This window comes from Armigeres subalbatus, chromosome 1, assembly GCF_024139115.2.
Source record: "Armigeres subalbatus isolate Guangzhou_Male chromosome 1, GZ_Asu_2, whole genome shotgun sequence".
In the NCBI taxonomy this organism is placed as follows: Eukaryota; Metazoa; Arthropoda; class Insecta; order Diptera; family Culicidae; genus Armigeres; species Armigeres subalbatus.
The window spans coordinates 132,870,824-132,884,482 of record NC_085139.1 but is presented as its reverse complement, the minus strand read 5'-3'; the positions used below and the strand labels follow the sequence as shown (position 1 = coordinate 132,884,482).

Below are 13,659 nucleotides of genomic sequence, written 5' to 3'. Positions count from 1 at the left end.
CAACTTTTGTTGCTTCACGTTTCAGGCGGGTGTACAGTTCTGCCACCTTTGCAAATGTTCGGCCGACAATGTCCATGTCATCCGCGAAGCAAATAAATTGACTGGATCTGTTGAAAATCGTACCCCGGCTGTTACACCCGGCTCTCCGCATGACACCTTCTAGCGCAATGTTGAACAACAGGCACGAAAGTCCATCACCTTGTCTTAGTCCCCGGCGCGATTCGAACGAACTGGAGTGTTCGCCCGAAATCTTCACACAGTTTTGCACACCATCCACCGTTGCTTTGATCAGTCTGGTAAGCTTCCCAGGGAAGCTGTTCTCGTCCATAATTTTCCATAGCTCTACGCGGTCTATACTGTCGTATGCCGCCTTGAAATCAACGAACAGATGGTGCGTTGGGACCTGGTATTCACGGCATTTTTGAAGGATTTGCCGTACAGTAAAGATCTGGTCCGTTGTCGAGCGGCCGTCAACGAAGCCGGCTTGATAACTTCCCACGAACTCGTTCACTAATGGTGACAGACGACGGAAGATGATCTGGGATATCACTTTGTAGGCGGCATTAAGGATGGTGATCGCTCGAAAGTTCTCACACTCCAGTTTGTCGCCTTTCCTGTATATGGGGCATATAACTCTTCCTTCCACTCCTCCGGTAGCTGTTCGGTTTTCCAGATTCTGACTATCAGTTTGTGCAGGCAAGTGGCCAGCTTTTCCGGGCCCATCTTGATGAGCTCAGCTCCGATACCATCCTTACCAGCTGCTTTATTGGTCTTTAGCTGTTGAATGGCATCCTTAACTTCCCTCAAGGTGGGGGCTGGTTGGCTTCCATCGTCCGCTGAACTGACGTAATCATCTCCTCCGCTGCCTTGACTTTCACTGCCTGTACTCTCAGCGCCATTCAGATGTTCCTCGTAGTGCTGCTTCCACCTTTCGATCACCACACGTTCGTCCGTCAAGATGCTCCCATCCTTATCCCGGCACATTTCGGCTCGCGGCACGAAGCCTTTGCGGGATGCGTTGAGCTTCTGATAGAACTTGCGTGTATCTTGAGAACGGCACAGCTGTTCCATCTCCTCGCATTCCGCTTCTTCCAGGCGGCGTTTCTTCTCCTGAAAAGGCGGGTCTGCTGTCTCCGCTTCCGTCTATAACGTTCCACGTTCTGCCGGGTACCTTGCTGCAGCGCGACCGCCCGCGCTGCGTCCTTCTCCTCCAGAATCTGTCTGCACTCTTCGGCGAACCAATCGTTCCGTCGACTTCGACCCATATACCCGACGTTGTTCTCCGCTGCGTCGTTAATGGCTGCTTGAACTGTACTCCAGCAGTCCTCAAGAGGGGCCCCATCGAGCTCACCCTCTTCCGGCAACGCTGCCTCGAGATGCTGCGCGTATGCAGTGGCGACATCAGGTTGCTTCAGTCGCTCTAGGTCGTACCGCGGCGGTCGTCGGTACCGAACATTGTTGATGACGGATAGTTTTGGGCGCAGTTTAACCATCACCAGATAGTGGTCAGAGTCGATGTTAGCGCCACGATATGTCCTGACGTCGATAATGTCGGAGAAGTGCCGTCCATCAATCAGAACGTGGTCGATTTGTGATTCTGTCTGCAGTGGTGATCTCCAGGTGTACCGATACGGGAGGCTGTGTTGGAAGTAGGTGCTACGAATGGCCATATTCTTGGAGGCGGCGAAATCAATTAGTCGTAGGCCGTTTTCGTTCGTCAGCCGGTGAGCGCTGAACTTTCCAATAGTCGGTCTAAACTCCTCCTCTTGGCCAACCTGAGCGTTCAAATCTCCTATGATGATTTTGACGTCGTGTCTTGGGCAGCTGTCGTACTCACGTTCCAGCTGCGCGTAGAATGCGTCCTTATCATCATCAGTGCTTCCGGAGTGTGGGCTATGGACGTTGATTATGCTGAAGTTGAAGAACCGGCCTTTGATCCTCAACCTGCACATTCTTTCATTGATCGGCCACCACCCGATCACGCGCCTTTGCATATCGCCCATCACTATGAAAGCTGTTCCCAGCTCGCGTGTGTTGCCGCAGCTCTGGTAGATGGTATGATTACCTCTAAACGTTCGCACCATTGATCCCTTCCAACAAACCTCCTGCAGCGCTACGATGCCGAATCCACGGTCCTTGAGCACATCGGCGAGTATGCGTGTGCTCCCGATGAAGTTGAGAGATTTGCAGTTCCACGAACCGAGTTTCCAATCGCTAGTCCCTTTTCGTCGCAGTGGTCTTCGCCGATGGTTCCGGTCCGTACTCTCTTGTTGATTGTTCGTTGCTTATGATTTTTTAAAGGCTGGCTTGCAGGGCCTGACACCAAACCCCTAAATTTCCGGAGGACCATTCCTCCTTATTTCCGGTGGACCATGGTGCACAGTTTCACTTAGAGTCCCTCGCTGGCACTCGGACGATGATCAGCCGCCCCTAACATGGAGAACAGACGCTGTTGTGAGCCGATCCTGACATGGAGAACAGACGCTCAATAAGATTTGCACCTCCGGAGAGGAGCAAACCCCCCCTTCCCTGTCAGCATACGACCATAGTTCCCACCGGGGTTGGTTACCCGATCTTCCCTAAGGTTGCTCGTATCCCGGCCAGCACCGCGGGGAGGTAGGGATAGGAGTTGCTGGGTAAGAGGCTAAGGACCGCGAGATGGGGTCTATTTTATTCCTTCAGGTACGCGAAGTACCAATGGTACGCTTTACCCAGCATTTGCCGTGCCACCTGGCACTAGTAATAATCACCTATTTACCATCCAGTCATTGACTTATTTTTTTATCAATCTTACGGTAACGAGCCAACAATTAACTGGTTGCCCAATAGAGTGCCCCATTGTTTTCCTCAGTTGAAACCCCCTTTCAACCCTTAACTATGTTGTACCACGACGCGACAATTCGAGGGAACGGAAATTGGAAGGGCCGCCCCTCAATTTGCTCATTTATCGCTTGGTTTTACGACCCGACCGAGCACGGAATGGAATGCCCGAAAATGCCATCCAAATCAACAGCGGGCACGGATGACAAGAGAACAATGCAATTAAACGTGTTCATTTCTGTTAATGGCAGTGGGTCTCGCGATCCCCCATCAACGGTGGTGCGCCCGGTGATGTGAAAATAGGTAAAATCGGATGGAAACGGTGGAATGATGTGAAAAACGAAAGAGTTTACCCAGCCGTTAGAGATGTGGTGGGATGGCGCGGGTTCATAACTAGTTCGTGGGGTCGACTTTAACTGGGATTTTCTTTATGCAAATTGCTGCCAACTTGGGACTAGGTGAAGGCATTCAAGTCCTCGCCATAGAGTGTGGCTGCCGGTGGCGGGTAACAATTGACTTAGTACGTGAAATCATGGAAAGCACCAAATAAAGAAACAAAACTCATTTAATGTATGTATTAATAGCGCAGTGTGGGTTTGGGTATTGGGTGGATATCAGGAGAAACACTGAAATCACGATATGCGATTATTTTGTAAAAAAACTTGTTTTATTTAAGTTTTCATTGGGACTTATTGGGACGCTATCCGGCATATCATAGCTATACAAAAATGTCTGCAGACCATATATAGTAGCACTTAGTAGATCGCTTTGTTTTTCTTTCGATTTCAAGTTGAATTAATGAATAATCTCCCAATTGTTGGTTCATGATGATGAAATCAGAAGGTTTGTTATAAAAAAACGAGAAAAAACTACCAAGTTGTTTTGTAGCATTATTGTGCGAAGTGACCGCATGACAGTAAACTTGGAACATTTTATCGCTGGTATGCCTAGTGTCTCGAACATAAATGTACGGTGTTAATTTATACCCTAATATCAAGTAATGTTAATGCTGCTACCAAAAATTCATCTGGAAAAAGTGCTTATGTAATTTTTGGAAATTTTAAGAAAATCGATTTCCTTTTTATTTCTTCCTATGCGCCGTGCGTGAATAGTTTCATGTAACTGTTTGTCCTCTTCATCCCAAATCAAGCAAACATCATAAGCCATGATCACTTCTACCGGTAGGTTTTCTTGACTGAACGGTATCCATTTGGATGACGTCGTCGACAGAGACGACAACGACTAGACGAGGGTGTAAAAATACCTGGGTAAATATACGCTAAGAGAAGAATGAATTCTGTCATCAAAAGAAAAAGTAGAATCATGAAAAAAATTTCACAGTGAGGTATGGAATGCAGCTTTCAAAATAATTTTCAAAATTTCAAAATAAAATTTATTTATAAATAATTTATAGCATGAGGTTAGAATTTTTATTGTCTACATTATACATATATTAATTTGATTGTTAATGACAATGAAGTTTTTTCTTGAAATGATTCCGGAGATGCTACTACTGTTAATCTTAATTGAATTTCTAATCCCGCCTAATAAATCATTTTCAAAAAAATCTCTGTTTGTAATTTTTAAAATTATTTTCAATTCCATTGGCTATACCTTGCCGTGTTAAATTTCAGTGATTCTACTTTTCCTCTGATGACAGCGTTCATCCACTTCTCCTCGCGTATTAAGCTATTTGCACATCTCACTCATCCTGCGCACAATGGATGCACTGTTCGATGATTCTCAAGCAGACATCTCCGCTTAACGTTGGAAAGATTTTTCTGGGTTAACGATTGTTCAGTTAAGTGGTTGAAGAAAAAACCGCAATGATCACTCAATCACCTCAATCGATCATCAACATGAGCTCCAGAGGGATGATCAGTTTAAAGAAGTGCTAATTTTCTCATGAATGAGCAATAATAGGTGATCGATCAACATTGACAGGTTGAAGGAGTCAATTAAAAAGTCATTTTTTTTCGACAGATTCTCCAATAACGACCCCATGCGAAGGTGAAATGATTTGGGTATTAACCCATCTCTCGTGACATACCTGAATCGTATCACCGTTGCTGATCGTATTGTTCAACGTGAAAATGTCACTTTGGAATAAAGTGAACCTAAAAGGGATTCTTCTTTGATACCCTTGCGGATTATCTTTGAACAGATTTGTACGTTTCTTTCGATACAAATGTCATGAGAATCTGATGGAGTTTGTAAGTTAACAACAGCGTTTGTTAATGGTAAGCGGCGTTCACTCAGTGGTGAAGAAATCAGCCCAATTTGGGATGTATGATATTGATCACACTCGAGAGATTTTATTTTGAGAATGGCAAAAAGCAGAATTAAAACCCAGATCAATCCACCTGGCGGTGGTGATGCCTTTAAAATTTTTCTATCATAAAAATCTACAATAAAAGCACATAAGAAAGGCCAAAATAATATTTCAGGGGAATAAATCTAATTATTTCCATTGATATGAATATAATTGCATTCATTCTCCTGGATTTGGATGATCATCTTGAGAGAAAACGATGTTTTGTCAATCAGTAAAAAAAAAGATTGAGTCAATTTTCAGTAGCAAAAACAACCAGCCCACGTTGAATGCAACTTGTTGCGAGAAAACAAGACGATGCCAAGAGGGGTAGGGAGGGGCGTCAAAACAAAACCATTTCAAATTAACTTTTCAACATGGATCTATGAAAATATCTGATAATCTGTAAGCCTTTTTATATAATTTTGAATAATGACAGCAGGGCAAAATAGGTTACCATTGAATTCTGCATTTGTTATTGTTTTTACTCACAATAATCAACTACAGATAGATAGGCTTATTGTCAATAATTTAATTGAAAAAAGAAGGATTTTTAAGATTTTGATGAAAAAAAGGGCTCTCCATTTACTAAATGCCTTCAATTTCTTATGAAACGAGTACCGTGCAAGCTCAAACCTCGGACGCTTAATCACTTACTGATGGGGAAAGGTTAAAGTGACAAGATATGTTTTGTGCCAATGCGGGACAACAAAAATTTAAATCCTCGTTTATTTGGGTGCCAATGGAATGTATGGATGGGAAAAAATTGTTATCGAATTTCAAACAACGACATTGCTCACAAGTTTCATTACACCAAAATATGACCCCATGTAAAATTTGAGCTCAATCGGACATGATTTAGGAGTGCCTAAAATTCATCAAAGTTTTGAAGTTGTTACCCATGTAAATTTTCCCAATGGGGAACCAAAGGAAAATTCAAAAATCGATTTTTTGTTTTTAATGCCAATTTACTTAAAAATACATGAAACGTTGAGATCTGATGTTATCTAAAACAAATTGTTTTAAAAAAAATCGGTTTTGGTGACTTAGAATTTTTTTCAGATGATGAAATTTTTTTCATCGAATTTTAACACCGGACGATACGCAAACGTTTTCGTAGCCAAAAACATCCCCCTATGCAAAATTTAGGGGTGCTCAAAATTTATCAAAACTCTGTTTTTTCTCACAAGGGGGAAATAATTTTTTTGTTTTTTGACGCCAAAGAACTCAAAATGCATGAAACTTTGGGAATTTTTTTTTTTGGAAAAAATCGACTGTTCTGGGACTTCGAAAAAATATCTTATGACGAAAACAATTTTTCATAGAATTTAAAAACAGGGCGTTACGCAAACATTTCGTAAGCCCTAAAATATGCCCCTATGCAAAATCTGAGTTCCATCGGACATGATTTAGGGGTGCTCCAAATCTTGCTATAAAAGTTTTGAATTTTTTCTCAAATCTCAGTCATTGATGCGTCATGCGCGAGCCAACTCACTTGTAATTTTGCAGAAAGAACATCACGCTTGAGCTTTTCGGGCCGCTTATTTGTTGAAAAATGGCTTCACTCCAAATGGCGTCAAAATAAACGAGTCGCACTTTTTTAAAGCGTTTATATCAGGGTTCGTAATGCTCACTCAATCTCAGGAGCACATGATTTTCCCTCACGAAAATTTTCGGGGAGAAAACGCTTTTCGGGATAGAAAAACAGCCTGGAGAGTGATAAAATTTTTTCGCTCACTTCGATTGCCGCTAAACGTTGGTTTGCTCTTTTTCTTTCATATTCGAGTCTTCTCGTGGCATCATAAAAGCAAATTGTAGTAGCTTATGTGGAACAAATAACTTAATGCTTTCATACAGATAGCGTGGTGGTGTGGCTAGAGCAAGCGCATCCCCACAGCTATTATTGCTACTATTCTGGGTTCGAATCCCGGCGCGACCATACAATTTTTGTAATTGTTCTGCGATAATTCTCGCGAAAAGTGAGTGAGAGATAATAGTAATGAAAAGAAAAGGATTTTCATCTAATAGGCAAAATTTTCTTTTATCTTCCAATGCTAATTCTAGAGAATTTTTTTTTATTCTTTATTAGAGTGATTTTTAATTCTAGAGAAAAGATTGATGGGTGAAAGATGATCTTCAACATAAACAACGAAACAAGATTTTCCCTTGGCCCGAAAAACGCTTGCTTTGGTCTCATTGAAATGAAAAGTCGAAACCCTGGTTTATATTGCTTATTTTTTCAGCGTATCAGCTTCTAATTCAAAATATAGGTTTACAAAACGCATGCCATGAATCAAAATGACCAATAAGTTCTTTAAGAATGTTTATTGAATGACTGCTATTTAAAAAAAATCTGTATTTCGAGAAGCATTATCATGTCCGCTTCGCGGGACATTATTCAGCGCGGGACAAAAAATGAAAATGCGGGACGTCTGGTCACTTTAGGAAAGGGGGTTTGCCCGAAAGCTATTTAGCTGAATGCCACTAGGCCAAACAAACCATTAGATTGAGACCCATCTTGCCGAAGGTCATTTGGCCGAATAGGTCATTTGAACGAAAAGGTCATATGACCGAATATGGCATTTGGCCGGAAAGGACATTTGGTCGAGTAGAGTCGAAACAGGAAATTTGGCTGAATATGTAATTTGAGCATGAGCATGAGCATGAGCATTATGACCGCACAATTCGTAGTTGCTACTCCGTGATTGACTGAACTTGCGAAATTGTACAGAGAACACAATGAATGGGGCTTGGGATTAGCTACCCATTCTCAATGTACACGTTTCGGGAGCTCAAATATTTAAAGTCAATAACGGCGCCGGCCACGTCCTTACGGTCATATAGGAATGGAAGGATTGTTAGTCCGACTCTCGTTGCCAACCCAAGTAACAATCTCAATGCTTCGAAGATTTATGCTAGTTTTATAGAGGTTTTATTACGGCATGTAGAAATGCTTAAAGTTTTATTATGGTTTTATTCAGTTGTCATTTAATTAGATCCGCAAGAGTACTTGAGAACTACGTTTTGAATTCCAATATAAAACCACAGCTCTTTAGGTTTTATAATGCTCCTGTGTTCCTCCTCAGAGCTAAAAGATGGAACTGACATAAAGCCAGCAGTTAAGTTATATGTTGGGTTTGATCAAGACTTATAAAAGCTGCCAAGCTTCGTACAGTCCTGTATAAAACCCACATATAACCTTTACTCCTGAAGAAGACCTGCATATGAATATGAAGCTTGAAACTACTACTATGGATAGAAACTAAATTTTCAGCACAAATTGTTTGACCCACGGAAGTTTTTTCATTTCGCTTTCAGTCGAAAATGAAAAAAAAACATTAGCAGTTTTTTCTATGTCGTGAATTATGTAGGGGGACTGTTCCGATCTCCATCTCACTCACTGAAAATACATTCATCTTATCGGGAAGTAAAAAATACGGCACCAATTTCTTCGCTTCTTTTTGTCAACATACGAACTCCTGCTGAAAAAAATCACAAATCAAATACCTTTCCATTGCTCTGGTTTCAATGGGATGAACATCGGAACCATGAGTTGAAATCCAGGAGCAGTTCCCTTATATATTTAAGTCGTTGAAAAAACTGTTCAAACAGCATTTGCTCATGAGGGGTATGAAAATATGTATTTAATCCATACATGCTTTACCAATTTAACACGAGTAAAACACTTTTATGGTACAAAATATACCATTTAACAATTGCCACTATATGCTTTTTAATTGAAATACTTATTTTTTTATATCTGTCTACATTGTCATGTTGTCATTATATATAAAACTACCAAGCTTTAGGTTTGATCAAGATAAAACTTGCTAGTCGTAACATGGTCTTGAAAAAGGCCAAAATAAAACCTCTAGGTGTTTGAAATGCCCAGATAGGGCCAGTTCAGGAGTGATGGTTATATAGAGGCATTTTTTATGCAATCAAAGTTTTATTCGAAAAAATGTCGCCGATATGAAAAAAATAATGAATTTCATAATCGAAATATCATGCAAATTTCTGTTTCACCTTTTAAACGGTAAAATTGGACATCCTAATAAGTTTTAGGAACAATGCTTTGATTATTTGATCAACCAAAGTCCATTGAAAGTATTTTCAAAGTAATTAACTAAGGCAACTAATTAAACTAAATTTAATTAAACGTTTCACCATGAAAAATCCCTAGCATGCCTTCAAACATGCATAGAACACTCAAAGCCAGATATGAAGTTTTATTGAACTGGCTGATAATAATTATTTTATTTTTGTTGTTGACATGTAATCCATGTATTGCAGGAAGAAAAGCATATTTTTTTCGAGTACAAACAATAAACAAATAATAAACCTGAGAGTTGACAACTGTTTCATTATCGGCTAATTTGTTGTTGTATCATAGTCATGAAGTGGTTGTATCGTGGTTATATAGTGGTTCTCAAAACCACCAAGTCTAGAGGAGGTTTTATGCTGCATGTTTTATGTGAAAATTGAAGTATATTATAAAACCGTTTGTTCTTAACTGGAACGCATATTAGGTTTTAATGATTGCAATAAAACTGGGCCAACTGGCTGTAACATGGTTTTATAGAAATCTACAGGAGGTTCTGGAAACTGCGAGGACTGCATGGAAGGTTTTTAGATTAGGTTTTGAAGAACGCTATAAAACTCTGATACAACCTTAATTGTTACTTGGGAAGTATACCTCTTTTTTTTTTCTTCCTAAACAATGGAGGGGAATCTGCTCAACAGACATCCTGGGTTGACCAGGAAGTGCGGGGTTAGGGATCACCGAGGGAGGCAGGACTACATCCCCGACCCGCTAAACCGTTTCCATTGCCGCCAAGCCCATAGTCCCTTCGGTACAACCAGGAAGTAATGCTTCAAAGGGGGGCCAGTGCACAACGCACCCTCGAGGTTAGCTGCGTGTCCTTGCAGCACCGAACATCGTAACTCGCTTTTTTAGAAGAACACCATGGTATCGTGCCAGCGCGTTGTCGGCTTTCCAGGTGGCCTTACCACGCCCTATGTCCTCGGAAGGTGGGAAGGGTCGACTTCGCGCCTGCTTCCCTCTGCACGACTGGTATCAAGAATGATGATGCCACGTGCACCCCAAATAGACCTTTCTGCGATAGGGCCTATTCGCCAGCTCGCCGACTCGAGGCCCACGCCTGCCCCAGCCTTGACGAGGACAACACGTGTTCCGCCGTTTCCTCTAAACCTGCGCACACCAAACACTCGGGCGAGGCCGAGCAAGCCAGCTGCGTTACCTGCACTTTGATTTTGCAGCACGCTTAAACGCCGAGCACATCGAACCCCCCAAGGGGTGCTTTCTGTTCACAGCTTTGCTGGAACAAATCAAACAATTGGGAGGGTTCGTGCAGCATTGTGCCTTATGTCCCTCCAATCCACAGCGTCGGCAGAGATTGCTTCTGTCAGGGCTTTTGCAGTCCCATTGCTTGTGCCCCGGTTCCAGGCACTTGAAGCAAACTTCGGGTTGCTTGTATATGCGCACAGGGCATACCGACCATCCCACCTTGACGCTCCCTAACTTGACTACCTTGGAGGCGTCCGCTGCAGATAGCCGAACCAATGCTACCTGCGTCCCTGCCGGACCTTTCCGTAGCCGAACGGCTGCGGTGGTCGTCTCCACTTCACACTGTCGCCGCAGTGCCGTGACGAGCTCTTCGACTTCAGTGATCTCGTCCAGGTCTTTAACCCTTAGATTCACCTCCGTCGTGAGTGCCCTCACCTTGACCGTCTCGCCTAGGACCTCCTCCGCCAACTTCTTGTAGGCGGCGCCCTTATGCGAGACGCCCCGCTTCAGCTCGAGTATCATCTCGCCCATCCGGGTACGTCTTATTCGACGTACGTCGGCGCCGAGTTCACCGAGCTTGACGTCACTCCTCATCGCCTTCAAAACATCCGAGTACTTAGCCTCGTCCGCCGTGATGACTAGGGCATCGCCCCTGGAGCGATTGGCGCCTACCCTAGACTTCTTGCTACCCTCATTCGCCTGGGCCTTCTTTTCGGCCCTTGACGTCTTCGGTTTCCTCTTGTTCTTGGCCAGGGTCCAGGAGGCGTCACCCTCCTCTATTTCCCTGGTCTGGTGCGGCTGAGAACTTTTGTTACATAATTCGAGATATTGTCGACAAAAATCAAAAACCGCAGGAAACAAATTCTTTGTGTGCATCCCAAACGAGCAATAAATGCATACAACTCAACATCCTCCTATTACTCTCATCGACGTGGATAGATAAAGACACATATGGAATGTGATCTAAAAATCTCACACTCGCACATCGCTGATCGCACGTCGAGACCAACAAACAACTTGTGCTGGAGTTAGTTATTGCCGCCAACTCAGACAGTGCTCAGTGTTCTGATGAATATCGGAAAGTTTTCTTCCGTTGTGGATAGTGCATGCAATTAATCCTATAGCTAGTGAAAAGTGGCACAAACTGTCGGTGGGATACAATAACCGACATTGAAAGGTACAATATCCGTGATCATGTCAACGTGCAATTCCTAATGGGTCATGTTTTCCAGCGACAGAAAGCGCATGCCACTAGCAACGTGTTCTTCGTATAGCGAGAACAGACGAAACACCATTACTCAAGTAACGAAGGTAGCATCTTTTGTATTGTATTTATGAGCTATATTCCCTTCCCATGTGCAATTCAGGGTCGAGTAGACGAAGACTTATTGCTTGATTGGTTCATTGCATCCAGAGCCTGGTTGAGCAACTAGAACCTATCCGGGAAAATTGGAAATTACCCAAATAAACGGAAAGTTGAAAGCTTGCATGCTGTTCGCGAATTCTTGCTTCGCAAACCACTCCAGCAAAGGCCTTCTACATCAGAGGGCCTTTGTTTGCAGCCGTAAGACGACCGCGTGCAATACAATCGGCACTGGACACCGCATGTTACCTATCCAACAGTGAATGATATATCGGAGAGGCCGATAGGGCAGCACTTGAAGCGAGCGATAGAAGGTAGACGACGGCAGCGACGATAAACGTGTCGCGTGACATCGAATGATTGCAACGCATGCGACTGTCTCGGACTTCGTGCGCACGACAATAGGCAACGAGTTGTGTGACGAGTATTGGTGCATCGGCGACCATCGATGGTATTAGCAAACTCGATGCGACTGTGCGCTGTGCGGCAACAACGTGCTGTGATTCGGAGGCATGATGAAGCGATGCAGTTTCAACAGAACGGGGCCCCCACCGAATGAGTATGTCGAAGAATAGAGAATTGAGATAGGCAGGTACGATAGGCATAAGATAGAGCAATATAGACAAATCATATGAACACTACTTCCGATTATTTGGGACAACTTTTGGGTAATTGAGTTTCGAACTTTCGCATTGATTTTGTTTTACGCAGGTGCGAATGCACCTTAGGCATTTAAGAGATTAAGCGTTTATTTATGGCTTTGCCAGGCGGCAAGAGCAGCCGAAATATAATAGCATAATACTTTCAGCCTGCCGTAACCCCTTATCACCGTCTTTCCTGAGTGGACGGACCTTTCCAGGTCCTTCCTCCCCCGGTTTTGGAGGTACCTGACCGGGGTTCAGCTTCCCAGCCCCACTACCCTTGTTCGGGGTAGTAACCCTCCGCGTTTTGGAGCGGCCCCCAGGGAGCTCATCCCCTGGAGACTGTCTCCCCAGTTTTTGTGTCTGCTCCGTTGGAGCAGTCACCCCCGACGTACCCGCAAATACTTGAGCCTCAGTCTGGGTAGACTTTGGCACCACCGTCTTCGCTGGCACGCCTTCGGTCGATTCGACCTTGCCCGAGTCCGCGAATCCTTGGGCCTCAGTCTGGGTAGACCTCGACTCCACCGATTTCACGGGTTTACACTTGGCCGTCCCGACCGCCCTCTCCAGCTTGGCGTCCAGCATCGACTTTCGAAGTTTCTGCAAGCTCCTCTTGAGGTCCTTGCTGATATTATGCTTCGATGACGCAAAGTCGATGATGGCGTCCAGCTGTTCCGTCGCCACCTCGAAGGCCGAAAGCCCATCGCGTCTGCGGTTCATCGCCTCCACAAGCCATGGGCCGTCAATAACCCCTACCGGCGTTTTTATAGCCGAGAGGAAGGTTGAGTGACCCACGCTGGCGCTGCGCACTGAGCTGCCGACTATTGCCTCTGGCCTCCTCGGCGGAGACCTGAACAACCCACCTCTTGCGAAGGGGTTGTCGCCTACACTACTACCACTAATTGAAGAATTGACTTGGTTTTCCATTTTGGTCCCACGAGTTGCTCGAGAAAAGAGGTCCACCACGCCAGAGCCCAGCATGACGCGGTAAGGGACAATCACTGTGGAGGGTGCCCAGGTACCCCACAGGCTCCGTTAAAGGCCTAGCTTATTAGTTCACCCCCCTGGCCATGCATCCCCTCGGCATGGGTCGCTTGACGCCTTGGGATTAGGGGTTAGGGACGATGGTCCCGGTCTAACTCGCAGTGGCAATGGGGAGGGGTCGTCAAGCCCTTGGACAAAGTCCCTGCTGCCCCTGTAGTAGTAGTAATAGTAG

At 44.1% G+C, this 13,659-nt stretch overlaps 1 long non-coding RNA gene across 1 annotated transcript; it reads left to right on the top strand.

Moving 5' to 3' along the window:
* The first annotated feature begins 11,479 nt into the window (after positions 1 to 11,479).
* LOC134206485 (uncharacterized) lies at positions 11,480 to 12,576 on the top strand. The gene is made up of 3 exons (XR_009978285.1): positions 11,480 to 11,616; positions 11,672 to 11,741; positions 11,807 to 12,576. It is a non-coding gene; the product is annotated as an uncharacterized LOC134206485 (long non-coding RNA).
* Positions 12,577 to 13,659: the final 1,083 nt, after the last annotated feature.